General features: G+C 41.5%; 1 protein-coding gene across 1 annotated transcript in view; it reads right to left on the bottom strand.

Moving 5' to 3' along the window:
- The window catches only part of ADGRG2 (adhesion G protein-coupled receptor G2), a 113991-nt gene that overhangs the window by 77138 nt on the left and 9854 nt on the right, over window positions 1-26999 (bottom strand). The window contains exon 2 of the mRNA XM_046673055.1: window positions 1754-1798. The gene's annotated coding sequence lies outside the window, so the exon portion shown is untranslated. The remainder of the gene's footprint in view (window positions 1-1753; window positions 1799-26999) is intronic.

Below are 26999 nucleotides of genomic sequence, written 5' to 3'. Positions count from 1 at the left end.
TGGTGGTTACCATAGGGGAAGTGGGGAGGGGGGAGGGAAAAGGGGCGATTAGGCTCACATGTGAGGGGATGCACTATAATTAGTTTTTGGGTAGTGAACGTGATGTAATCTACAAGGAATTCGAAATATATTACAATGTACATCCAAAAGCTATATAATGTTATAATCCAATGTTACTGCAATTAAATAAATAAATAGCCTACAGCCACTACTTAGATTCATTGGTCATTTGTGTGGCCAAATAAATAGTGACCATTTTTTAACTTAAAAGATGCTTTCTCTTCATAGTTCATGAGACTCAACTTGGCCTAAAAAAAGACAAAAACAACAAACGACGACAAAAAAAACACAGGGCACCAGAATACAATATCCTCTCTTACACAGACTTGGTCTCCACCTCACACCAAATCCCACAACTTCACCCACAGCAGGCACTCAGAAAAGATTTTTTAATTAACTTGGTCCGGAATCTCTTGCTGCACAATAATTCTATCAATATGTAGAGGAGAGAAATAGGAGACTCTCCTTAAAAGTATCTTCAAGGTGTTGGCCTGCACAGGGTGGGTGGAGGCAGAGATGGGGCAGAAGCACATGGTTTGTATCATCAGGAGATCATATTTGAGAGGAAGTGAGGTACTAAGGAAAGTGAACCACCAACCGATATTCTCTGCCCTTCCTTGCTTTTGTCATCACCATGCCAACTCCTGTTTCAAGTCCCAGCTTGGCCATTTACTAGCTGTATGACCCTGCTCAGGCATTTTAACCTTGTTTATAACAATAACTTATTAGCTCTTATTATAATAACTATGTGTGTTATTTATCACCTAAATTATAATAGGATAATTATAATTTATATTAATTATAATGAATATTTGCATTGGTTAGAAGATTTCTTTCATACCAGTAAAATCCCAGAAATAGCCACTATTTATGAGTCTCAAAGGAAACAGGAAATGCAGGTCAGGAGTGGCTTCAGAATTTTTATGTACAAGGGAGTTGGGAGCAGAAATCTAATAGGAAGGAGGCTTTGGAAGCTGCATGTGCACAGCACTTTAGGTAAGAGAGAGAATATTTCAATAGTTCATTTCAAAACACAAGAAGAGGGGCTGGCCCGGTGGCCAAGTGGTTAAGTTCGCGCACTCCGCTGCAGGCGGCCCAGTGTTTTGTTGGTTCGAATCCTGGGCGCGGACATGGCGCTGCTCATCAAACCACGCTGAGGCAGCGTCCCACATGCCACAACTAGAAGGACCCACAATGAAGAATATACAGCTATGTACTGGGGGGCTTTGGGGAGAAAAAGGAAAAAAATAAAATCTTTAAAAAAAAAAAAAACAAAAACATGAGAAGAGCTGTTGGAGGTAGGCAAGCCAGTCCAGGGAGAAGGAAAGGGGAAAACAGTGAAACAAAATCCCAAAGAGTTCCATGTCAACAATCGTCTCCTTCCCTGGATTTTACTGCACCATGTAATTTCAAAATCTGTACCCATTACTGAAACCTATTTAAAAACAATTGGATTACCAAGAAGAAATGAGTCAACAATAGAATCCCCAAGGAAAAGAAAATGTCTGAAGAAAAAGAAGGCTCCAAGTGGGAATGAGGAGTTAAAAACAAAACAAACAAAACAAAAAAGAATAAAGTAGTTACGGGGATGGGGATATGGAATGAAGGGGGGTAATTTGAAAGGAAAACAAAAACCCAAGCAAACACATTCATCATTTCTACAACATTATCACATACAAATAGCCTCACTCACCTGACAGGAAGTTCAGAAGAGAAGATGGAGAGACTCTGCACAAACCTGAAAGTGAAGAAGAGAAAAGAAAATTAGATCAATGAAAAGTGAGTCTTCTTGGTGCCATAATGCTTCAATACTGCAGTCAGCCCTTCTGGCAGAGGCCCTACAGACCCCCTGCTGTGTACCAAGACTTGAATTTGGCAGTAGAGTTACAAAAGAAATGGAGGATGCAAATGCTGCTCTTAAGGAACTTATTATAAACTGGAAAACAAGCCCAAAGCTAGTTTTGGGACTGACCTTGTTAATGTTTTACTAGCATTGTATTACTGCTCCATCTCAGGCTTCATTAATAGTATCATAGGGGCACTAGACAATGAAGTGGTTAGATCTGGGGCATGGTGGTCCCTTTTAGAGACCATGCTTTGTTAGATATTTCTTCATGCTTTTGTGACTTAACTTCCCTAGAACCTAAACTCCTTGATACCAAGGACTGGGTCATTTACGTCTCTTGTGCCCCCAAAGCCAGAGGCAGAATTCTTTCTCCACAGAGGGGCTAAATAAATAACTCTCTATTGATTATTAAGTTTGGCTCAGAGTTGAAAGGGGAAGGTGGGGGCATTGGCAATGACATGAGTGAAGGACAAGGCAGATGCAGTGGGGAAAGGAAATAGTGTGCCCACCCAAGGCAGAGAGTGTTGACAATCCAACTTGTATTTTTCAGAATATTCCATCGTGCTTTGCTTCAAAACCAAAACACTGGTACGGCTATCAGCTAGAAGATGACAGTCACTTCACACAATGGTATCTCCTCATGTTAAATACGGACGTAATGATTTTCAAATCAAGATTTGCAAGAGGAAACAATCTATAGAGTAATCTTGGAAGCAGCTGATCTGCTTCTGGCTTCAGTCAACAGATTAAGACACAAGTTCAGTGCTCAAGGAGGGATCCAGAATATGAAATGAAAGATGGAATAAATGCTCAACGTGGAATGAATGTAGGATTAATAACCAAAAAACATCATTCAAAGAAACAAATTGATTATGACTTGAATATAGAAATAATTCCATTTAACATTTGTGCAAATGAGGATTTTCTACATAGGGATTTTTGATGAAATTTCACAACTCAACCACATTTCCTCTTCCAAAAGCTTATTGATAACCACAATAAAACACACTTAACGGCTCCTGGTAATCCAGTTTATTTATTTATTTTTTTTATTTTTTTATTTATTTTTTTTTTTTAAAGATTTTTATTTTTTCCTTTTTCTCCCCAAAGCCCCCCAGTACATAGTTGTGTATTCTTCGTTGTGGGTTCTTCTAGTTGTGGCATGTGGGACGCTGCCTCAGCGTGGTCTGATGAGCAGTGCCATGTCCGCGCCCAGGATTCGAACTAACGAAACACTGGGCCGCCTGCAGCGGAGCGCGCGAACTTAACCACTCTGCCACGGGGCCAGCCCCGGTAATCCAGTTTATTAATAAACAACATGAGGCTCTCTTTGCTCCTTTGGAACACTTTCAAGTAGAAAAACAGGGCAAGAAACAATGCAATTTTTATTTTGTTTTGCCCACTTGATGAAATATATAAAAATCCTAATAACATCCAAAGCTGGAGAGGATGTGGGAAAATGAACACTTGCATACACCATTGGTGGAAATGTAAACTTTGAGAGAATAGTTTAGCTATGTTTTGAAATTTTAAATATGCATACACTTTGATCCAAAAATTCTATTCCAGAGATTGTCTCTACAGAAATATTGACACATATACACAAAAATATATAAACACTGAGATTGCAACTTTGTGTGAGGGGAAAGAAAGCCTAAGTATTCATCAGTAGATGAATAGGTAAATAAATGATGATCCATCTATATTATGGAAAATTATGCAATGCTTAAAAAAATGAAATTGATCTATATGTATTGACATATAGAGATTGTCAGTACATGTAATTCAAGTGAAAAAAATCAAGTTTCTTAATAATATATATACTAGGATATGTTAAGAAACAAGGAAAGCCATATATATATGTGTGTGCTTATTTATACAGTGATAAATGTGAATGCATACAGAAAAGCCTAGAAGGAAACCCACCAAGTCTCCACAGATAGGAGTGTGATACGGGAAAGAACGAAGCCCAATTTTTACTCCATAGAACACAGACACATATTCATGTATTACTTATACAATTAAATATATTTCTTCTAGCAAAGAAAAGCAGAACAGAGGGAGGGCCAAGTCATCCAGGTTCTCCAAAGAGAGCTCTGAAATCAAGCTCAGAGGGGCTAAATGGGAGGTAATGCCATCACTTGCTCAGCAGGATGCCATCTCCCCTGGCCCTGCTCTAACACAATTAGAAAGGCCCAACTGAGAACACAAAGGCTTCTGGTCTCAGAGCCAAGAAACCAGCTTCCCAGCAGGGGAGCAGGAACTCACTTGAGCAAGTTGTGGAAAAGAATGTCAAAAGCAATGATGTGAAAATAGCTGATGGACACAGAGGCCTAAACTTAATTAAAGAACTGCACATCCTTCAGCCTCTGGATCCCTCCTTGCTGCTGTCACCACCATCCTTTATCTCCTAGAGAAAGTAAACAGGAATCAGGATCCCATTGGCACCAGCACTCCAGTAACAAAACATAGTGACTGCCAATGTTTGGGCTTCTTACATCATTGAAAAGAAAGGGCAAGTCACAAAAGGAACCATATCGATTTATGTAAGACATAGCATGGAACAGAGAAGCTTCTCAGAGAAGAACAGCAAACTCACCAATTGCTAGGATTAACTGAAACCTCCCACAGTTGCAGACTGCCCCAAACCATGACATCAGGGAGGCTGGAAATGCATCCAACTTCCTCTATTTATCAAGCTGGCTAAAACCCAGGGTAATACCAGCGTGACCAGAAAAAACAGGGCAAGCAGACTGTACTAGTGGTTTGAGTGGGAAGGAAATTATCTCTGTATGTACTTAAAGCCCAGCTCCAGTGCCGAGGAAGCTCTTAGAGAGGCTGCATCCAAGAATCAGAACTCCTGTGCTCATAAGCTGCTCAGAGGCCCTGGGTGCTGGCCACAGGGCCCATGCCTCCTGGGGATAATAAGCAAAGCAAGGGGCAAAGTGCACAGGTAACAGCAGCCCTGGGCAGCTGCCCCACTGCCCTCTGGGGTAATGTGATGCCGGTCCAAGGACCAAGAAAAAAAAACCCTGGTGATATGCAGCATCCTGAAGGACTCAGTGCTTCATTCAGAACCTAATGATTATTTAGTGGCCCAGAATGAGGGGCAGAGAATGGCTCACGGTTCCTTGTGATGACACCAACACCATGGGAGAAAGGACCAGAGGACAAAGAGGCCTTGATAAATTGGAAATGGGGACAGAAATAAGCAAAGAGAAGCTTCTCCACACTAGTAGGAAAAGCAAATGGCACAGATGGAAACAATGGGGAAGGTTAGGTGTGTGGGCATATACTTCAGAAGGTCTAGGATATGCAGGCTGTGGAGCGGTAGGTATTGCCATGGAGGAACAAACAAGAGTGGTTCTAGAACCTTGTGGTGGCCCCATTACTGATCAGACCCTGCCTAATAGGACCTTTACCTACACAGACTGGTTTGTTCAGTTCTGGATACCACCATTCAAGAGGAGTTAAATTCTGAGATGGCTCTGGAAAACTCGAAAAAGAATTCATTCAACAAACATTTACTGAATGCCTACTACATGCTAAAAAACAGGGCCACTCTGTACGGTTGTGCAGGTTGCACCCCGCACAAAGGTGCCCAGCCATGAGGACCGTTAGAGCCTAAATCCAGAATGCCAGGTTTTCCGGAAGTGCCACATGAACCAGTTGCGGGCTCTGTCACAGGCATATTGGGAGCTCCGAGGAAGGGCACCTAAGCCAGTGCCCTGGGAAATGGATCCAGGAAAGTTTCCTCAAGGACGTAACAGTCCTAAAGGATGTGCAACTCCCTTTACATGAAGAAATGGGAAAGAACATTCCAAAGAGGAGGAAATAGCCTAAACCAAGACACAGAGCCAAAGACTGGCATGGAGTGGGCAGGACTTGGAATCAGTTTGATGTTGCTAAAGCATAAAGAGCAAAGCAGAGAATAACCAGAAGGGACCCTGGAGAGATGGAGCAGAAAACTGATGGAACATATTTAAAATATCATCTGCAAACAGGCTGGGAAAAATCCGCGTTGCATGTCCAAATGGAGGCTGTGATGGATTATGAATAATATCCACTATGTATACAAGGCACTCACAGAAAGAAAATGGCATTCTCCATCTCTACCATGGGCAGAGATGATGTCTAAAAGGTCGTTTAAACCACAATCCAAGGGAGGAGGAAGAAAGTCCTGCTATCGATTATTGTTATATCATAGAAGTGACTAAGGGAGCTTTTGGTCTTGCTTTCTGAAACATCTAAAAAGATGACCTCTTAGTCACTCTGATGAGGTGCACGTCAAGGTGGAAGGAACCAGGCCAGAAAAAGGAGCTGATGGACCTCCTGCAACTGTTGGGACCATGCTACTTTTCTGCAGCAGTGAAAGCTTTTTTTCTCTCCTCCCCTCTCTCCAGTCTTCTCTTCCCCTCTTCCTTTCTTCTACTTTCCTTCATCCTAGTCTCCCTCTTTTCCTTCCCTCCCCTTACCTAGCTTGAGGCTTGCCAAACAGATTCCAGGGGCTAGAATGCTGCAGGTTACCTCTGCCCAGAACTGGAGAAGAGGGTGTTAAAGACCACATGGTGAGAGACCACCTTCAAATGATTCCCTGATCACTAGACCCAACCATCTGGGTGAGGCAACCACAGCCCTCCACCCAACATGGTGACGTGGCAGAACTAAAGGTGTTTCAAAACAAGGCATGAGGGGCTGGCCCTGTGGCCAAGTGCTTAAGTTCATGCACTCTGCTTCAGTGGCCTGGGGTTTGCCAGCTCAGATTCTGGGGGCAGACCTACACACTGCTCATCAAGCCATGCTGTGGCGGCATCTCACATAGGAGAAATGGAAGGATGTACAACTAGGATATACAACTATGTACTGGGGCTTTGGGCAGAAAAAAAAAGCAAGGCATGACTTTCTTTAGGGTATAAACACTTACCACCTTAAAAGTAAATGCATATGCAAGGATATACCAATTAATTCTTTCTCAGAGCATTAATTTACTATTTCACAAAAAGGATACTTATATACTTGCTTTTTTAATGCAAGTCTTACATTAAGCTGTATTCATACAAAGTTAACTGGAGGTGAACTTTCTTCCATTTGTATGAAAACATCTCACTAGGAAAATTGAATTTAGATAACTACCACAACCTCAGATCAATCCTGGCTGCCATGCCTGATATTTTCTAATTAACTCTTACCTTCTCTTTCCACTGGGTAGCAAGAAATGCTGGGCATTTCCCTCTCTTTAAACTATGTTTTGATATTGTACTTTCAATAATGAAATAAAATATGACTAAAAGATACATGGATGAGGGAAAAACAAACAATTGTACATGGAGGATGGGTCCCACCAAGTAACTAAGAAAACCACCATATTAATTTTTCCTTTGTTAAGTTTTTGTTGTATATTTGACACTTTGGCTAGACTTTAAGGTTTGTGCATTAAAATGTTTCTATTTCCAAATATACTTGCCGCTTGAGACGTACTAAACACTCTACTACTCCTCAGTCCAATTCCAGGGAGTAAAAGACGAGGAAACCGTAAAGTTTCTATTGTTCCCACTGGAAATGAGTAGGCAGCTACATTATTATCTAGCCATATTTGACAGATAAACTGTGAAAGATAGGAACTTGGTGATTTATTAATATCATTTTTTAATTCACTGTGAGAGCCTCAAACTCAACCTCTACACTGCTGTGTCTCTGCCGACTTTACCAGCAAAAAAAATTTCTAGCCCTGCCCTCCTTTGGTAGAAAGCAAAACTGGCCATAAATTCCCCCATCCCAGTGTGCCTGTCCATTTGCAATGTGACTTTACAGCTCCTCCTATCAAAAGGTGGGGTCTAGTTCTCCACCTCTTGAATGTGGGCCGGCCTTGCCACTTGCTTTGCCCAACGGGATATGAGCAAATGTGAAGCAAGCAGAAGCTTGAAAAGGCCTTGAGCACGGAAGTTTCCTCTCTCTTGTTGCTCTTGGGACCTCAGGCCACCAGGTCAGCATGCAAACAAGCCTGAGCTAGCCTGCGAGATGGTGAAAGACACATGCCCAGTTACCGCCACTGCACCAACCGCCAGGCACAGAGTCACTTAGCTGGCTGGCAGCTGACTACAGGTGTGTGAGTGAGCCCAACTGAGACCAGCAGGACCATCCAGCCCAGATTGCAGACTCTAGAACTGGGAACTACTGAAATGACTGTGGCTTAGAACCAATAAAAACTTGGGTGTGTTTTGTTATACGGAATAAATTAACTTATATACCTTCTTTCTTCCTTTCCCCCCTCTTCATTCTTTCTCTTCCTCTCTATCTACTCTTCTTTCATTTCATTATTTCCCCTCGCACTTTGTGCTTTTCCTCTTCCTTCTACAAGTACTGCAAGTCCCCATTTAAGGGCCCACTGGGTACAAGACATTGGCCTGGGCTAGTTCTCTTTGAAGCCTGCCTCATTTTCTTCTAATCCACTCCCTCTGAAGCCTGCATAAGCAGACTCTGCAGACTTTGCATGGTCCACGGGCCCCACTCATAAAGTGATTCAGCAAGATGTTCGCAGGGACCAGCAGGCCACAGGCTAGAGTCTTGGCAGAGTTTGCAGCCCATCTCTGGGCATTTGCTGGTGATAACCCCCTGAGAGAGTCATTTGACACTGTGACCTGTTGAGTGGATTACTGAGATGTATTCTAGCCCTCCCCTCCATCCATCGCTCCTTGCTACCAGAGGAGAGGTCTAACAAGAAAAACAAGCCTTTCATGCCAGGCACCCAAGGGTTAAGGGGCATAGCCCAAGACCACTTCCCTCATGTGGCTGCCCAGGATAAGTGAGTACAAGATATATTTATAACTACAGGAAACAACGCACTGTGAGTGGTAAAATGCTTAGATTTCCATTTGTTTACTACATGAATAAAAGAAAATCAATAGGATCATCTTGCTAATGACATCAAACCGCTCAGTACAACTCAGAAGCCAGAAGAAGGTCATTCCTTAAAATGCTTTTCTTTCCTCTTCTTCACTTACAGTCTGTACTTTATTCCCACTCTAACTTAGTTTTTCCCCTGAATGATGTTTTTTCAGACTTTTTAAAAGCTTACTTTTCCCTAGTGTCCTGGAACCTGCCATTTGTTTGTGGTTACAACATTAATGTTTAGAAAGGTCAAATTAGACGCCAGGGTTGGATAAATACTCATTTTTTAAAATTATATTTTAAATGGAACTCTTTTCTCCCTTAGGATTCCCTGGAGAAGTTCTCTTCTTCTCTAGGTGCATGTGTGAATGTATTTTGAAACTCACCACCAAAATGTCAGGTAGATAGAGATTTTAATGGCTTCCATCAACAAGAATAAATCAGAAGTATATCCTCTGGAACACATTTCTAAGATTTTTCTAGATTTCTCCGTGCTGTCTTCCAGACAAGCAGAGGAAGACTCTATCCCAATATCTCCCTTCTTATGTTCCCAAACTGTCTATAGAACCTCCTCATCTAAAGAGAATTACTTTTCCTCCTCCTCATCTGTTCTTGATAGCAATAATCCCTTCTATTTGTACCGTGATTTATGGTAGTCAACATGCCTTTGCATACATTATCCCAGTTGACCCACAAATGTTTACAGAGAAGCTGCCAGGCAAATTCTTAACCCCATGCTAGGTACTAGGGATACACTGGAAAGCAAAATAAGTCCAGCCTTCAGGAAGCTTATTGTCTAGTGGGGAAAAAAAGATGTGATACAAAAATTAACATCAAGAAATGCAAAACTAGAGGGCCAGCCAGGTGGTGGAGCAGTTAAGTTCACGCGCTCTGCTTTGGCAGCCCAGGGTTCGCCGGTTCGGATCAGGGGCATGGACCTACACGCTGCTTATCAGGGCCAATCTTCCTCAGCAAAAAGAGGAGGATTAGTGGCGAATGTTAGCTCAAAGCTAATCTTCCTAAAAACAAAAAGAAATAGAAAACTGCAACTGTGACAAGTGCCACCAAGAAAAGCATACGGACCTCTGGGTGAAGACAGTGGGATTTGACCTAGGGGGTCAGGGAAGGTTTCTCTGTGGAAGTAATGCTAAAACCTGAAGGATAAGTGGGAGGAGTTAATCTAGCAAAGAGGCAGGGAAAGACCATACCAAGTAGAGGCAGCAATATGTGCAAAGGTACTGTGGCAGGAGGAAGTAGGGCCCACGCAAGAAACTGAAAAAAGGCTAGAGTGGGCAGGACACAGGGTGGCAGGGGGAGCACTCTGAGGGATGAGGCTGGAGGAAGAAGCAAGACTCAGTTCACATTGGGGCTTGGTGGCCAAGGTCAGGATTTCTGTGTGTCTTGTTCTGAGAGCAATGGAAAGTCACTGAAGGATTTTAAACAGAGGGTGACGTGTTCACATTTTAACAAGACTGTTCTGGCTGTTGAGTGGAAAATGGATTGTAGGGGAACAGAGTGGAAGTGGGGGTCTAGTCTGGGACTTCTGATCTCCATTCTCAGACATTGTTCTGAAGGTCTAAGCAATTCAATAAAACAAAAATCCAAACGAAGAGGTATAATCAAGGAAGGGAGACTATAGATTTATTTATGTCATACATGCATACACACATGAAAATCTAATGAAATATATCGGGAATTAGAGTTCAGAAAAGGAGGAAGATTCAAAATAATTATATAAATCAGCTTTCCCTTTACACTAGGCTTCAGCAAACCTTTTCTGTAAAAGGTCAGATAGTCAGTTTTCCAGCTTTGAAGGCTGTAAGATCTCTGCTGCAACTATTGAACTCTGCCATTGCAGCAAGAAAATAGCCCTAGACAAAACGTAAATGAATGGGCGTGCCTGTGTGCCAATGCGACTTCATTTACAAAAACAAGAGGCTGGTGGGATTTGGCCCATGGGCAGTAGTTTGCACTGCTCTCTACGAATGAGGAAGTGATTATGCTATTTGAGGTGAGAGGACACCTCTCCCACCCTAAAAGTTCTTAATTTTTCACTGATATCTAAAAGACCACCTCTTAAGGCTTATTTTTTGTAAGGCATTGCAACCCATTAAAGAATGTAAATTTCAATTACTGTGGTCATTAACAGATGAGTGTGACTTAATTGATCAGGTCAGCTTTGATGGTGAGTAGGGATACTGCAGGCATGGATGCTGGAGACGGCCCAATGGGGTCTGGCATGGACAAAACAGGAGCACTGAGACAGGACCCGCTGTTAGCTCAGAGAGGGCAAAGTGAGGAGGAATAGGGAAGAGACTCCCAAGGAGGGCTTTGCCTACATTATAGGTTTAGGTTTCCTCAGCTGGTCTTCAGAAACTGGAAGTCAAGCAGCTCTCCTACATCCAGGAAAATCTCCCTGCTGCTGGATGGCCTTCTCCTCATTCTATTTTTTCCCCTCCCTCATCAGGACGTTCTCTTCAAGCATCAACACTACCTGCTCCTTTCGCTTACGTTGCCTTCAAATGACTCTACTTGGCTCCACCGGAAGTGGAGTTATTTTTGCAGACTGGATGGTGTAAGGTAGGGTGGGGAAAGCCTCCGATGGTGGAAACTCCTCTCTCACCAGGGAACTTGGCCATGGCACCAAGCCCTGGCCTCACACCAGAGCAGGGCCATCCATTTTCTTCTTTTTTTAGTATGATCCTCTTTGACCCGCCCAGTGCTGTGATTTGTCAGTGTGTTTTTCCAGGAGACCTGGCAAACAACAACTTGACAGGTTCAATGGTTTTCATTGACAGCCCCAAAGGAGTCCTCTGAAGACTGCGAAACTGGACACACAAACAGCCCATAAAAATCCTACCTCCCACAAGCGTCTGGACGCTGCCTTTTCCCAAATGACCCTTCAGCACTGATGCAGCATGGGTGGCTTCACAGTATTTTTTTAAGTGATTTTTCCAAAACTGAGGTATTGCAAGTGGTGTGGGAGGATTATTTTTTTTCCTTGCAGTAAGAGACTAACTCCCAGGAGATTTGGGGAAAACAGGAGCAGACCACATGAGTGAAGTGACTCCAAAGCTAATCGCTTGCCACCAAACCCCAAAGTCTCCATGAACTGTGAGGAGCATTGGGCCTGCCTGTTACGAGGTCTGTAACTCAGTTTAATACACTGCAGGGAAAGCAGTGTGATACTGTGTGTGCACCAATAGTGTGACCTTGAACTCTCTGAGGAGTCAGCAAACCTGAAGCAGAAAGGCCACTCTCCAGAAGCAGTTCCTACAAGTCCCTCTGCCACCCAGACCTTGACCAACAATCCACACTTTGCTAGTCAGCGTATGGAATGCCAAAAGGATTCCACTGGTGAAACTAGTGACTTGATGACTAGAATGCTGAGGGAGAAGTAAACATGATTTCTCTCATCTGAAGTATAACGGTCACATAGGTTAGTGTAGGGGTGGATGAGGAATTTTACAGCAAAAAAAAAAAAAAGTGCAGGGTGAATATGAAACAGGATATTTCAATCAGTCTCCCAGGTTCTCATTAGAAAGGGTCGGACTAAAAGGAAATGGGCCAAAATGGGAAAGTCAGGTTACAGCTAGTGGCATTTCTCAGGAAGGAATATTCAGTAACTTCCTAACTCTCTCTGAATTGTCAATAAATATTAACCACAGGAAAGAAAGGTCACCATGCCCACTCACGAAGCAAATGGCAGACCATTTCAGGGGTGCAAGTCCCTGCCTTTGAATTCTGGCTCTGCCATTTGCTGCCCCTAAAACCTCAGGCATGTAACTCAGTCCCTCTGTGTGCCTCAGTTTCTTCACCTGTAAAATGGGGATAATATCAATAGCATCCATCTTACAGTTATTGGGACACATAAATGTATCAATACGTGTAAAACAACCCCTGGTACATAGCAAATGCTCAGTAAATAGTAATTATCACATCATTGATAGTAACTATCAATAGTATTATATTTAGAAATATAGATTGAAAATAGCATTTGATATGAAAATGATCCTGCCTGAATAAAGAAGACGTAGTGTGTTCATGCGAGTAAAAACAAGTGTACAATATCTCGAAATATCTGCATTTAAAACTCACGTTCCCAAAAGTATTACAAGGTGCCTTTAATTATTCTACGGTAATAGTGGCAAATCATTGATAAACTTATCAAAGCATTTTTACATACAATACTGCAGAAAAAAGGGAGGCGTGGGGAGGCAGCAAAATATTTTGACTCAGTCATAAGAAGGACCAGTATTTAATTTTAGCCTACCACAAGGTGCAGGATGAAATAGTTGTGGATATTGAAAGCTTCTCTACCTCAGATTCCTTACCCGTAAAATGAGGATAATCATCATATTTGTGTCCAGGAATTCTTGTGAAGGAGTACTGAGTAAGTACAGGAAGAGTGCTCAGCATAGCGTGGGGCTCATAGCACATGCTCAGAAAAAATATTAGCTACTAGTGGGATCACCGTCATCAACTGCTTAGGTGCATCAGGCACTCTGCTAATTGCTTCACGTGCCCGGACAGTGGGTGAAAACGAATATGCTTCTCTAGAAGAGACTGTGTCGGCGGTGGGCCCACCGCTCTTTCTGCACTCTTTCCTCCCTGGCCATCCCACCTTGCCCAGCCCCTCCTCTGCCTCCCTTTCCTGTGCTCTTCTCTTCATTCCCACCCTATCACATCCGCCTCCAGGATCATAGCGAATGTCTGTTCTTGATCCCTGAGTGAAGGTCCTAATGAACCTCCTGTCTCAAAAAGCACTGGCACTTCAAACTAACTCGGATGGTTGAATTGATGACTTTGTTATTTGTTAAAGGAATTTGGGGTCGGGGGGAGAAAGTGAGGATGATATTTGAGGGGCCAGGGCCACCTGGGTCATCCTCACCCTAGCCCAGGTGGAGGACAGCCCCACTGTATGGAGGGTGAGTGTGCTGCCCTGCTCGGGCACCTTCTCATTCAACAAATATTTAGTGAGTAAATACCATGTGCCAGGCACTACATGCGGTGCTAGGAACACACTGGTGAGCAAGACAGATCCAACTGTGCCCTTCTGGAACTTACAGGCCAGTGGGGCACTCAAACAAAAATGTAAACGGACAAATACATGAAACAATCGCAAGTTTTAAAGAGGGCTGTGAAGAAAACATATAAGGAGCTGAATTATATCCTTAGAGGAGCCAATGTCACAGAAAGAATGTGCAACTTACTCCCTATTATAAAGAAAGTCAGCAAATAGAAAGTATGTCACTACATGATCATTTCTATTAGGACGTGCATTGTTGGCAGGAGGCAGGCTAACACTTTGCCAACATGCCGAGAACCCTTAACTCTAAGTGGGGGACATTCCTTTTTACTCAGCTGCTCTCCCTTGTTTTTTTTCTTTACTTTTAGAGATGAGACTAGGCTGGACCAGTCTTTTGATATTTTCTCTCAGACCAGTTTCAGATGAAAATATGGAGTAGAAACGTTCATCTTAAAGGAATCAAAATTATAATACTTAGAGAATATAGTGTATCTTCATTTGCTTGTAAGCTGTTTAGCTAAAGTTGTATGATTAGACTAGAAAATGCATTCCCTCAAGAGCTGGTGTAAACTTTCTTTCTTCTTAATACACCTCAAAATGCCAACTCTAGGGGGAGAGGTAGGACTATGGGTGGATATATTTGTTTCATCATAGTTTTCCGTAATTCCTAAAACTTTAACAATAAAGATACAGTATTTTTAAAAACAGAAAAATAAATCTCCTTACAGGCATAATGTATTTTTTTCTATCCAAGTAGCAGCAAAACTACACTAAAAACATCATTCGCTGCTCAATAAAATCTGTGTGTTGGTAATAAGTATTAAGTAGAAACTAAAGGAGGGAAGTGGATACGAAGTGTGTGTGGGAGGGGGTGGCAATTTTTGAGAGGTGGCCGGCGAAAGCATCATGAAGATGACACCTGAGCAAAGTCCCTGCCGCAGAGGTCAGGGAGTGAACCTGGCAGGCTCGCTGGGGATGAGCACTCCAGGCAGAAGGCACGGAGCCCTGCAAGGAGGATCCTCGCTTGCCTGTTTCCCCAGACACACAAAATCGCTTCAGACAGGAATCAGTCTGGACTTAATGGAACCAAGGAATGACTCAGAAGGAAATTAAGTGATGGGTTGGATGGCAGTGAGAGAAGAAATGATACCCAAGGTCTAGCATATACAGGCTCTGGTTGGGCAGGATTCTAAGCATTTTATTTATACTAACTGGATCCCTGCAATGCCCCTAGCTAGGGTACCTAAATAATTTAACGTCCAAACTGCAGCACCTGTGAGTAAAATGAGGCGCTATTAATTAATACAGAGAAAACAGTCATAAATCAGGGCTACAAACCGGGGTATGTCACCACTCTACCCAGAAGGCATACTATTATAACTGCTTTATAGAACAGGAAACTGAGGCATGGCACAGAGAGGTTAAATAACTTGCCTGAGGTCACAGAGATAAATAGCAGAGTGAGGATTTGAACTTGGACAGCCATTCTTCAGAACCCACACTCTTGATGCCTACACAGTATTGCCTCTCTGTGTTTTGTATGCTAGGAAGCCCCTGATGCTAAAAACCTGGGTTGTAGTTATCATCAGGAGTAGGCGATGAGGCTGGAAAAAGCACTAGCTTTTAGAGTTCAACACCACCACTTTACATGGTCAGCAGCCCTGGACGACAGTAACCTGTCCAAGCCTTGGTTCAGTCACCTGTAAAATAAAGCTACCGAGACCTACCTCACAACACCGCTGCAACACTCAGATGAGGTGGTGTTTGTGACAATGCTTTGGAAGCTGAAAAGCATAACATGGATATTAATTCTAAAAAGTTATCATACATAAAAATCTGCATTTTCTCTCAAAGGACCAAATAATAAATATTTTCTATAAAAGGCCAAATGATAAATATTTTAGGCTTTGCAACCCATATGGTCTCTGTTGCAACTCTACTGTTGTAGTATGAAATTGGTCACAATCTATAAATGAACGAGTGTGGCTGTATGCCAATAAAACTTTATTTACAGAAAGATGTGGAGGGCCACAGGCCATAGTTAGCCAACCCTGACCTAGAGAAATGCCATTTAAAATTGCAACCACTCAATGCTCCCTGTGCCTCTTTTCTGATTCATTTTTCTCCACAGATAGCACTAATCACCATCTAACATAACGCATATTTTACTTATTTACTATCTGCTTCCACCACTGGAAAAGAAGTTTTGTTGAAGGCAGAGTTTTTGTCTGTTTGGTTCACTGTTGAGTCCCCAGTGCCAAGAAGAGGGCCTGGCACATAGTAGGAACGTTATAAATATTTGTTGAAAGAATGCATGGATGAATGAATGGAGAGATTTTGAAGGAGCTGGACATACCACTGGGAAAGAAGGGCAAATACACAGCAAGTAAAAAAAGGAAAGAGAGAAAGAGAACGCTATCTGAAATGCTAGGGGAAGAAAAACTGCATGAACTCAAACTCAACTGCAATTCCTTGTAGGCAAAGGGAAAAAGGATCATTTCCAAAACCAATTTTGTGGGTTGTGAACATTTGGAAGAACTAAAGGCTTAGAAAACAATTTCCAAAATAGCTGGTTAAAATCTAAATGAATTATCGGCTTGATTTAGGTTTAGTTAAGAGAATAGCTTGAGGTTTGTTTCAGATCAACTAATTATGAGTATGTGAGTGTGTTTAATCCCTTCTCTCCCCTCCCCCTCCCCTGGCAAATGTGGGTTCAGTTGTTCACTGGGAATGGTCTGGGGAGTGGTAAGGAATAGATTCAGGAGGCTTTGCAGGGAAATATATATATTTGTGCCTAGTTTAGTTCAGGGCTTGGCAAATTGTAGTGTCATTCATTCTCATTTTTCTTCATAGTTCAATTCAAGCTCATGGTTAAAATTAACAGCAAAATATTGCTTAACTGAATAGGTACATCTCTAAAGAGAGAAGGGTTCTTTACATAAGGTGATTTATGTAATTCTTTCAAAGCAAGATCTATATAATACGTTCAACTGAACCACCTGATGTTCACCGGAAGAAAATCGTACTTCACTTCTACAAAAGCAAGTGTGCATATCCAATGCACAGCTCACAACCTAAACAATATTCAGCTTTCCAGACACAGTGCTTAGCAAAATTTTGGCTTAGTATAGAGTAAGCAACATTGGCAAGATTCTTCTAAAGAACTCCAACACTGATCCTATATTCTGGTGCACTCGCCTCTAGGTTTGAGTGCCTACTGCATGCCAAAAGGGAGTGAGGCTGAAGAACTTCATTGTTAGGCTCACGAATAATAATTTCATTGTGTCCTTAACTTCTTGAAGAAATAAATTTCCACTTACTGATTGATTTAATACAATAACTATGAAAAGAACATCAGACTTGGAGTCAGAAGACTTGGCTAAAGGAATGAAGGAAGAGGAATGGAATGAAAAAGAAAAGAAGATGAAAATGAAGAAGGAAAAGAAAAAGGAATGAAGTTGTGATTCATGACATGGAGGACCCTTGAAAGCATGATGCTAAGTGAGAGTGGTTAGACACAGAAGGCCATATAATGAACGATTATATTTATATGAAATGTCCAGAATGGGAAAATCCATAGAGATAGAAAGTAGATTAGTGGTTGCTAGGGGCTGGGCGGAGGAGGGGGACATGGGCAGTGACTCCGAATGGGTGCAGGGCTTCTCTCTGGGGTGATGAAAATGTTCTGAAATTAGATAGAGGTGATGGTTATACAACCTTGTGAATATACTAAAAAACATTAAATTTTACACTTTTAAAAGAGTGAATTTTATGGTATGTGAACTATTTCCCAACAAAAAATGGGGGGAAAAGAAAAAGTTTTAAAAAAAGTACAAGACCTGGCTCTTCCATTGACTAGCTTTGTGCTGTGAGCAAGACATTTAATTCCTCTAATTATGTTTCCCCATCTGAGAAAGGGGAGTAATATTAACCTACGTCCCAAGTTGTTGTGTGATGCAAATGAGATAATCCATGTGAAAGTCGTTTTGGAAAAAATCTATAATGCTACAAATTCAAGGCGATCTCAGTCAAAATCTTTTCGAGGTTCTTTATGGAACTTGATAGGGTACTTATAAGGTCTATTTGTAAAAGCAAGTGCCTAAGACAATTTGACAAAGAAGAACAAGAAAGGAGGGCTTGACCTACCGGACACCAAGACTCATTGGGAAGCTACAGCAATCAAGGCAGTGTGGTATTCACTCAGGGTTAGACAAATATATCAGGAAGCCAAATCTGAGCGAGCCTGGAAGCAGACGCACGCGTATATGGGCATTTGATATAGCAAAGGAGGCACATCCGCAAAGGAGGTGCCAGGGTAGATGCAGTGCAGGAGGGCAAAGATAAATTCTTCAATAAGTGATCCCGGGACAATAGATTTTCCACATGGAAAAACAATTCACACGCAGATTCCTCCCTCAATTCCAATGAGACTAAAATTATTTCAACAGCCAACATTTAAAACTTTTAGGAGACAATATAGAAGAATATCTTTATGTCTTTGGGATAGGGACACAAAAAGTGCGTCTCTTATGTTTATAAAAGAAGAAATTTGACTATATTAAATGTAAGAACTTTGTTTATCAGAAAATACTATAAAAAGTAAAAAATAAGCCGCAGACTGGGAGATGTTATCTATAACATACATCACTAAAAATTAGCAACCAGAATATATAAACATCTACAAATCAATTTTAAAAAATGCAGACCACCTGATAGAAAAAATAGGCAAAAAACCTGAACTAGAATTTCACAAAGATGAAATTTGAAGTCAGTGAAAATAGTGCCTAGGGAAATGCAAACCAAAACCAAAAGAGATACAATATCATCCTAGCAATATTCCAAAGTCTGACTATGCTGTGTTGGCAAGGATGCTGAGCAACAGGAAGTCTCTTACAATGTTGCTTAGGAAAGTAATCTGGTAACATCTAGTACAGCTGAAGAGGCATAAAACCTACCACCCAGTACTTCCATTCCTGGATACAATCCCTAAAGAAACAGTCATATATTAGCACAAGGAAACATGTTCAAGGCTGCTCAGAGCAACTTTATTTTTAATAACAAAAACGGAAACAACTAAATGACCATTAATAGAAGAATGCATAAATAAATGATGTATTTACATAGTGGAATATCAGACAGCAAAGAAAAAAAAAGAGCCAGAGCTACATGTAGCAACGAGGACAAATCTCACAAAAATAACATTGATTGAAAATGAAGTTGCAGAAGAATATGACAATAAGAAAGATATCAATCATATTAAGTTTAAAAGCATGCAAGTAGCATTCTCTCTTGCTTAGGGATATATTCATATGTGACATAAATATAAAGGAATGTAAGAGAAGATAAACACCAAATTCAGGATAGTGCTTGCTTCTGTGCACTTTTTTAAAGCTAATGTATGGCCAGGGTTGAGGACCTCCATACGACACCATTGATGGCGTAGGTCCTAAGGGGATGGAATTCCATGCACCTTCCCCAGCAGATACTGAACTAGTACTGTCTCACCCTCAGTGGGTCCCCCTAGAAGCAAAGGCCACACAGAGGTCAAAGCTATGTGCCTAACTGATACAGAGTGTTCTGATTACCTGAGCTAATTATTCACAAGCAGCTGATCCCAGTAATAACAAGCTACAAGAAGAGCTCACTTTGCCTCAGGCACCATTTTGATGCTTGCAGAAGAGTAAGATAAAGTATTGAAGAGGAAATATCCCGGTTGGTGAAGGATTACCATTTTGGTAACAAACAGTAACCAAGACGTTACCAAAATCACAATATGAAAATTATCCCACACATAATTTAATCTTTGATGATTCAAAAAGTACTTTAGGCTCCAACAACACGTAAGAATCATTACTACAAACATCCATTGTCATTCTACATAATTTGCTGGCTGATAAAAAGTTTTTGATAGAAGGCTAGATAAACCAATGAGAAGTTGTACTCCTACTTCTCCCTTTGCCTAGAGTCAGTAAGACTCCCTCTAAAAAGCAGCGTCTTCCAAATCGCTCATGGATCCAAGAAAGCAAGGCTAAGTACCAATTCTTTGATTTTAAGGGTTATTTTACAGGAACTGATAAGAAAATAATTCTGAGAAGTTGAACAGGCCTTGGCAAAGTTAACAGACATTACTTGGAGAAAATCAACTTCCTTTTTAGTGCCCTTTTTCTCCTCTAGGTGGGGCCCATTCCCAACTTGTTGGTACCTAATGACCTCATACTTTTTGAATTCTTATGGATTCTCAGAAGACCTCACATGGAGGCACATCCACAAATTCTGTGCCCATTTATATTTTAACAACTTTTAACCAAAGAAATGAATCTCTAATTGTGGGATTTCAGGATTCAGCCACATGAATAGGTGAGATACTGGGGGGCGGGGAGTGTGAGGGGAGATGTGGGCACAGTTACTGCTATGGACTGGATTGCGTCCACCCAAAATTCATATGTTGAAGCCCTAACCCCCAGAGTGACCCTATCTGGAGATAGTCTTTAGGAGGTGATTATGGTTAAATGAGGTCATAAGGGTGGGGCCCTAATCCAATACGACTGTGGCCTTCTAAGAAGAGAAAGCTTGCTGATCTCAGGCTCTCTCTCTAGCTCTCTCTCTTTCTCTCCCCACCACTTGAAGACACAGAAAAAAAAGTCTGCAAGCCTGGAAGAGAGCCCAAAGTCACAGGGAAGCAATCACCTAACCATCCATCCTTGATGCTTTCATGGATGTTTACATTAAAACTAGCCCTGTTGATGTAGCATGTACCCTTGAAATACCAAATCCAAAGGACCAAGGGTCTCTAGTTAGGAACACCAAGGGGCCTAAACAAAGAAATGGGTGTTCAGCCTGGTGGGCAGCACACCCTGGCAGAGGCAGAGCAAGACTGTGAGAAATCCAGTCCAGAGTGCCAGGTCAGGCCACCCTCACAAACATCCCTGCTTGGAGTGGGCTCCACACATGCAAGGAACCACACACAGGAGGGGGCTTTCTACATACAAGATCTGGAGGGGAGAAGGCTGGGTCGTAGCACACTTCTGAACATATAGAAGGACTAAGAACCCCAATTTGGGTTCAGGCAGCCCTAAAATGTACCGAGAAGCTTAAATTATGCCAAGGTTCAGATCTACTTCCAGTTTGGGGAAGAAGGTAGGGGGAGGGGCACAAGTTGAAGACAGCTAGGAGGAGCAATGACCACAGACTCAAAGCTTGGAAGACAGGTGTGGGAACATCCTTGAAACTTAACATTAAGGGCCTCCACACAGTAAAGTGAAGGTCCAAAAGAGGACTCATTGTCCCAAGGGGCTGGGCAGAGCCCACAACAGAGCACCTCAGGGAGGAGGCCTAGAGAAAGGAAGATGCAACTAGGATGCAGCAAGAATGAAGTTTGCAGGGGCCACAAGATGTGGTCAAGGGCTCTGGGACAGAACTCAGAGATACAAGACAGACCAGAATCAGCTCTGCTGGGGAGCCAAGAATATCAATTCTGTTGACATGATCCCCCAAGTTGCCCAGGATCACAGAAGCATTCTCTCCATTATTGGGCTTATTTCCAGCCATCTGAATGGTTGGTGTCACGCCAACAAAATAACCAGATACTGGTGAAACCTGTCCCCCCCAAACAAATTCCACTGGGCTCCTGTGTCATCTTGTAATGAGGTTTTATGAAAATGAACAAAAGTACTTCCTGACTGTTGGCCTCAAAGAGCCCTGCCCTAGTTTGAGTTCCTCCAGAAGGTAACTCTGAGGGAAGGACTAGAGAACAAGCAGTTTATTTAGGATGTGATCCCAGGAAACAGGAGAATGAGGAAGTGAGACAAGGGCAAGAAGGCAGCTAATACAGGTGCATTATCAAGCCAGTTATCACTGGGGGCAACTGAAGCTCAGTCCTGGGGAACTCTGGGAGCCAGTGAAGAAGATCCGTCTGTCTCAGAGTTATCCTACTCACGGGCCAAGGGGCTGTGCTATTTACCTACCACGTTTCATCAGGCATTGGTTGAGGGCTGCTCCTGGGGTGGGGTGGGGAGTGTTAATTCCCTGGCACTCCCACCTGCCACATGGGCAGGCAGAGCGGGCTCTCAGGCAGAGAAATGTGCAGCTAGTGGGTCGAAGGCGGCTGGTGTGTACTGAAATGGTCAGGGCCAGGATGTTGAAATGGACACCCAGTTTCCCTGGAATGAATGAGGAAGTACGAAACACTAAATCCAGGAGAGAAAAGGGTGGTTTCACGCCTGCCCTGCCCCACTCCTTTCTTCAGGTCAGTACCTGGGGGGTGGGGCAGGCGTGTGTGTTGGTTTGGCGTGCGTTTGAGTAGTTCAGTGGTTTCTCTTCAGGTGTTTGGAATGTTTGAGGAGAGACTAGGTAAGGAGGCGTTGAAAGGAGTCGCTACTTGAAGTTAAAAGAGCACTGGGCTTTGTCTCTGCTCTGAGGAAGACGCTGGGAGGACGAGAGAGCGCAGAGAGGCACTTGGGCAGGGATGTTTAGCATTGGTAAATAGGCAATAGACAAAGGTTTCAGGTGACCCCCAGCTGTGCTCTAAAATCTCACTATTCAAAGTGCGGTCCTTGAACAGCAGAACTCTCCGGCCCCACCCCAGAGCTACAGAATCCACATCTGTATTTTAACAAGACTCCCAGGTGACCAATTTGTACATTGGAAAAGCACTGCTGTAGATAATACTATTCGCTAATTATTCTCTGCATAGAGTACATTCAGCGACTGTGTCTCCTACCAAAAGCAAGTAGAAGGTATTTTCTCGACTTCAGGCTATATTTGCTCTATCCAGTTTGTTGAATTAACTTCAGATTTGCTGGATGGAGTAAGTTATTGCAACTTGGGACAAAGGGAGACACTAGTGTCAACTTGCCGACCTGTAGTAATCATAACAAAATAAACCACACTTTAGTTTTTCAAAAACTCCTCATTTACTTCTTTCTTCATTTCCGGTTGGTAAAATTAAGAATCAGTGCTTATGAATGCATAAAGATCCATGCATCTCTATGTTCATCGCAGCATTATTCACAATAGCCAAGACTTGGAAGCAACCCAGGTGCCCATCAAGGGATGAATGGATTAAAGAAGATGTGGTATATAGACACAATGAAATATTACTCAGCCATAAGAAATGATGAAATCCGGCCATTTGTGACAACATGGATGGATCTTGAGGGTATTATGCTGAATGAAATTAGTCAGAGGGAGAAAGGCAAATACCATGTGATCTCACTCATAAGCAGAAGATAAAAACAACGACAAACAATCGCACAGAGACAGAAATTGGATTGGTGGTTACCAGAGGGGAAGGGGGGAGGGAGGAGGGCAAAAGGGGTGATTAGGCACATGTGTGTGGTGATGGATTGTAATTAGTCTTTGGGTGGTGAACATGTGTAATCTACACAGAATTCAAAATATATAACGATGTACACCTGAAATTTATAAAATGTTATAAACCAATAAAAAAAGAAATTAAATTCACCATATCCCATATCATAATAAACATAATTTGTTGTCTGCCTTTCTAAACATATTTTAAGTGTATATCAACATATGTGTCCATATTTACATGTGTGTATATTAAAATAAAATCAATTATAATAAATAAATAAAAGAATCAGTGCTTAATAAATCTGTACCATTCCAAGACTATTCAGGTGAGTAAACCTTTGCCTCAATATCTGCACAATACATTCAACAGTTCCATGAGTGTTTTTCGTTTCAAAATAAATACCAATGTGTGTGTGGGGGGTGGCAAGAAAAAGCAAGCCAAAATTCTTATTTAGAAATGACATTTTAATATAGGTAGTTGGTAGGGGAATAAATGAGCATAGAAACAGGCTCTTAGAAAAAAATTAAAGTAGAAAAACAATTGATGCTAAAGCTTAATTCAAGTTGTGAATTAAAAGCCCCAACATTGTATATGGATACAGATGTATGAATATGTCCAAAGGTGGCTACTAATCTGAGAAAATAACTGACAACTGTGAAAGCGATTAGATATATATTTAAAGCGTCCTTTTAGGTATTAAAGGAGAGCAGAATATGCCACCGCAAAATATGCTTATTTGGCATAAGGATTACCTTGAGGCTGATTATTTTTAAGAAACAGTAGACACGAGAGAAGCTCTAAAAACTGAGTAGAAGTTACTCTTTTATAATAGATATTTACATTTATAAGGGGAATCTCCGTTTGTAAGGGTGTCTCCCTCTCTGTACCAGGAAGGGGAGGATGACTTTAAATCTCCCAAAACTCTTATCAATGGAGAAAGCAGGACTTAAGTCTGCACAACGACCTTACTCTTGTTTACTGTGCTTTTCCTAGTTACCATCCATAACTGCCCACCCATCTTCTTTTGTCTTTAGCTGGAGATGGTATTTAAGGTGGTGGCTTGGGCCATTTTGGGGAGTTACTCAGTTTTCCTGGGTCTCTCCCATGTTTACAGGAGGTATACATGTTATTAAACTTCTGTTTGTTTTTCTCCTGTTAATCTGTCTTTTATTAGGGGAGTCTCAGGCAAGAACCCAGAAGGGTGGAGGGGAAATGATTTTTCCTCCCCTACAGTATTTGCCAAGTAGTAATACACGTGTTCATCAAAAGATATGTACAAGAGTGTTCCTCACAGCAGTGTCCATAAAAGCCAAAAACTGGAAACAAACCAAAGACCCATCAATAGTAGGAAGGACACATTGTGATACAGTCATATAACGGAATACTATACAGCAACTGCAACTCTACACACAACGATGTGGATGAATCTCACAAACAAGACTGAGTGCAAAAAGTCAGATATCCTGGGTGGTACCATATATATAAAATTCAAGAATAGGCAAAATGAATCTATGACATTAGAATCAGAATAGTAGTTACTTTTGGAGGGTGGTAGTGACTGGAAGGAGACATGAAGGGGCCTTTGGGAGCTGCTCATGTTCTGATTCTTGATCTGGGGGCTGGTGACAGGGGTATGCACAGTTTGTGAAAATTCATTGAGCTGTACGTTTATAATGTGCATAACGTGTACATCAATATGTACTTCAATAAAAAGCTTAATTTAAAAAATTATGTATACACACTTAATCCACTTTCACAGATGAGTCAAAAAGAATAAGACTCACTCAAAATATCGCCATGAAATGCTACTTGACACACTTGCCTACCTTCACTAAAGATGGTTGCTAGAAAGAAAATGACTAATAATGATGCAGAGGTGATAAATATCACAAAAGTAAATAATGGTACATGCTCTTGATTCATGTTGATTCATGAACTGCAAATACAATGAGCATTTGATCCAATTAAAAAAAATAAATCCTACTGGGTCGAAGGTAATGGTTTCTCCAAATATCCCAAAACATTTTGCTAATCACCTACATAAGAAAATCACTAGTTGAGCTCATTTGTACTGATTTTTCCTGGAAGCTTTAGTACCATACAGAATCCACTACAAAAGTTTGCAAAAAAGCCCAAAGCTAATCTTTAAATAATGCCTAAAAGGGAAACCACTTTAGCACACATCCTCCCAATCTTTCTTCCCCTCCCCCCATATATTCATGAATATCCATAAGGTTTAGAAAATTTATGTGTCTAAAACTCAAGTTAAATATGTCAATTTTTTAAAAATATCTGAGAACCAGTCTTATAGTTAGGAGGGCCAAGAAAGTCCTCCACTGAAAAATGTGACACTGGTGATTCCTGTAATTCTATCACTTTGTTTTCTCAGTAAAATCTAATTCCCCTTTGTCTGGAGACTCTAATAATTAGGATCCTAACACATAAATATAAATGTGTTTATCAGATCACTCTTCTCACCAAAAGCTTCTAGACTTAGCCCCAGAAACATGAGTGTACTCACAGGAGAAAGAATATTAATCGAGTGTCTTCCATTTGCTGGGCATCATGTTAGCCAGTTTAAATGTATCATTCATTCATTTATCAAATATTTATTGAATACCTACTACATACCAAATACTACTGTAGGCATTAGGGACAAAGTGTGGACCCTGCTCACATTCTAGCATGGGGAGAGGAGGCAGGGGAGAGAAGAACAATAAATATACAAATAAGAAAACTAATATAGGTGCAGTGTTGAGAATTAAAGTAAGGTACGAACGATATAGAGGGAGACTTGGTGGCTATTTTAGATCAAGTGATCCAAGATTTGATATTTAAACTGACATATGAATGATGAAAAACCAGTCATAGAAAGATGAGGGAGGGGGTAGAGACAACATTCCAGGGAGAACAAACATTTAATACAAAAGACCAAAAGGAGCTTGATGTGCTGGAAGAGTCAAAAGGAGGAGCTGGGTCCACAACAGGGAAAGGTGAACAGCAGGGGCCAGAACACGGCACAACATAATCCAGCAGGGGAGTGACATGATCCAATTAATGTTTCTAAAAAGATGCTCTAGCTGCCTATTGGAATTGGATTATAGCAGGCCACTACAATTATCCAAGAAAGAGACGGTGGTGGACTGAAGTATGGTGGAGGAGTCGGGGTAGAGAGAAGTGGGAACACTTGTGATATACTTTGGAAGCCAAGCGGACAAGATTTGTTGATGGGTTGGGTGTGGAGCACGAAACTTACAGGCTTGAACAATTGGGTGGATGGTGGTGCCATATACTGGGAGGGCCTCACTGGGAGAGAATCAGGTTTGGCATAGGAATGGCAGGGAACCAAGATTTTGCTTTGGAAATACTGAGTTTGAGATGCCTATTGATATCCACGTGGATTAGTAAGTCTTTGTTAGTTCCAAGATTTTTTAATTTTAATATTTAAAAAGCACAAAAATGTTTAAAAGCATGATTTTTCCTGTGCTTTCTTCCATTTTTCATTTCTATAGTTCTCATTTCTGAGCCTTTTAATGTTTCCAGTTTCCCCCAAAACTTTCAACATTCTTAGAATTAGTCAATTTATCAACCTTTTTTTCTAGTATTTCCCAATGGTATTTTTGAGCCAGTATAAAGATCTCCAAGATATTTTTGAGACGATTCCCCTTACACAATAAGATCAATTCTACATTTTAATCTAATAGTGGTAATGCAGTTTGAATGCCATGCTAAGGAGGCTGAAGTTTACTTTTTCTTAAAATCAGCGTAAATGAATGAGTTCTGGAGATCTAATGTATAGCAGGGTGACTACAATTAACAATAGTGTATTGTATACTTGAAGTTTGCTAGAAGGGTAGATCCTA

Source organism: Equus quagga, chromosome 10 (genome assembly GCF_021613505.1).
Source record: "Equus quagga isolate Etosha38 chromosome 10, UCLA_HA_Equagga_1.0, whole genome shotgun sequence".
In the NCBI taxonomy this organism is placed as follows: Eukaryota; Metazoa; Chordata; class Mammalia; order Perissodactyla; family Equidae; genus Equus; species Equus quagga.
The sequence above is the reverse complement of the archived record's forward strand: the minus strand, read 5'-3'. Positions and strand labels throughout refer to the sequence as shown.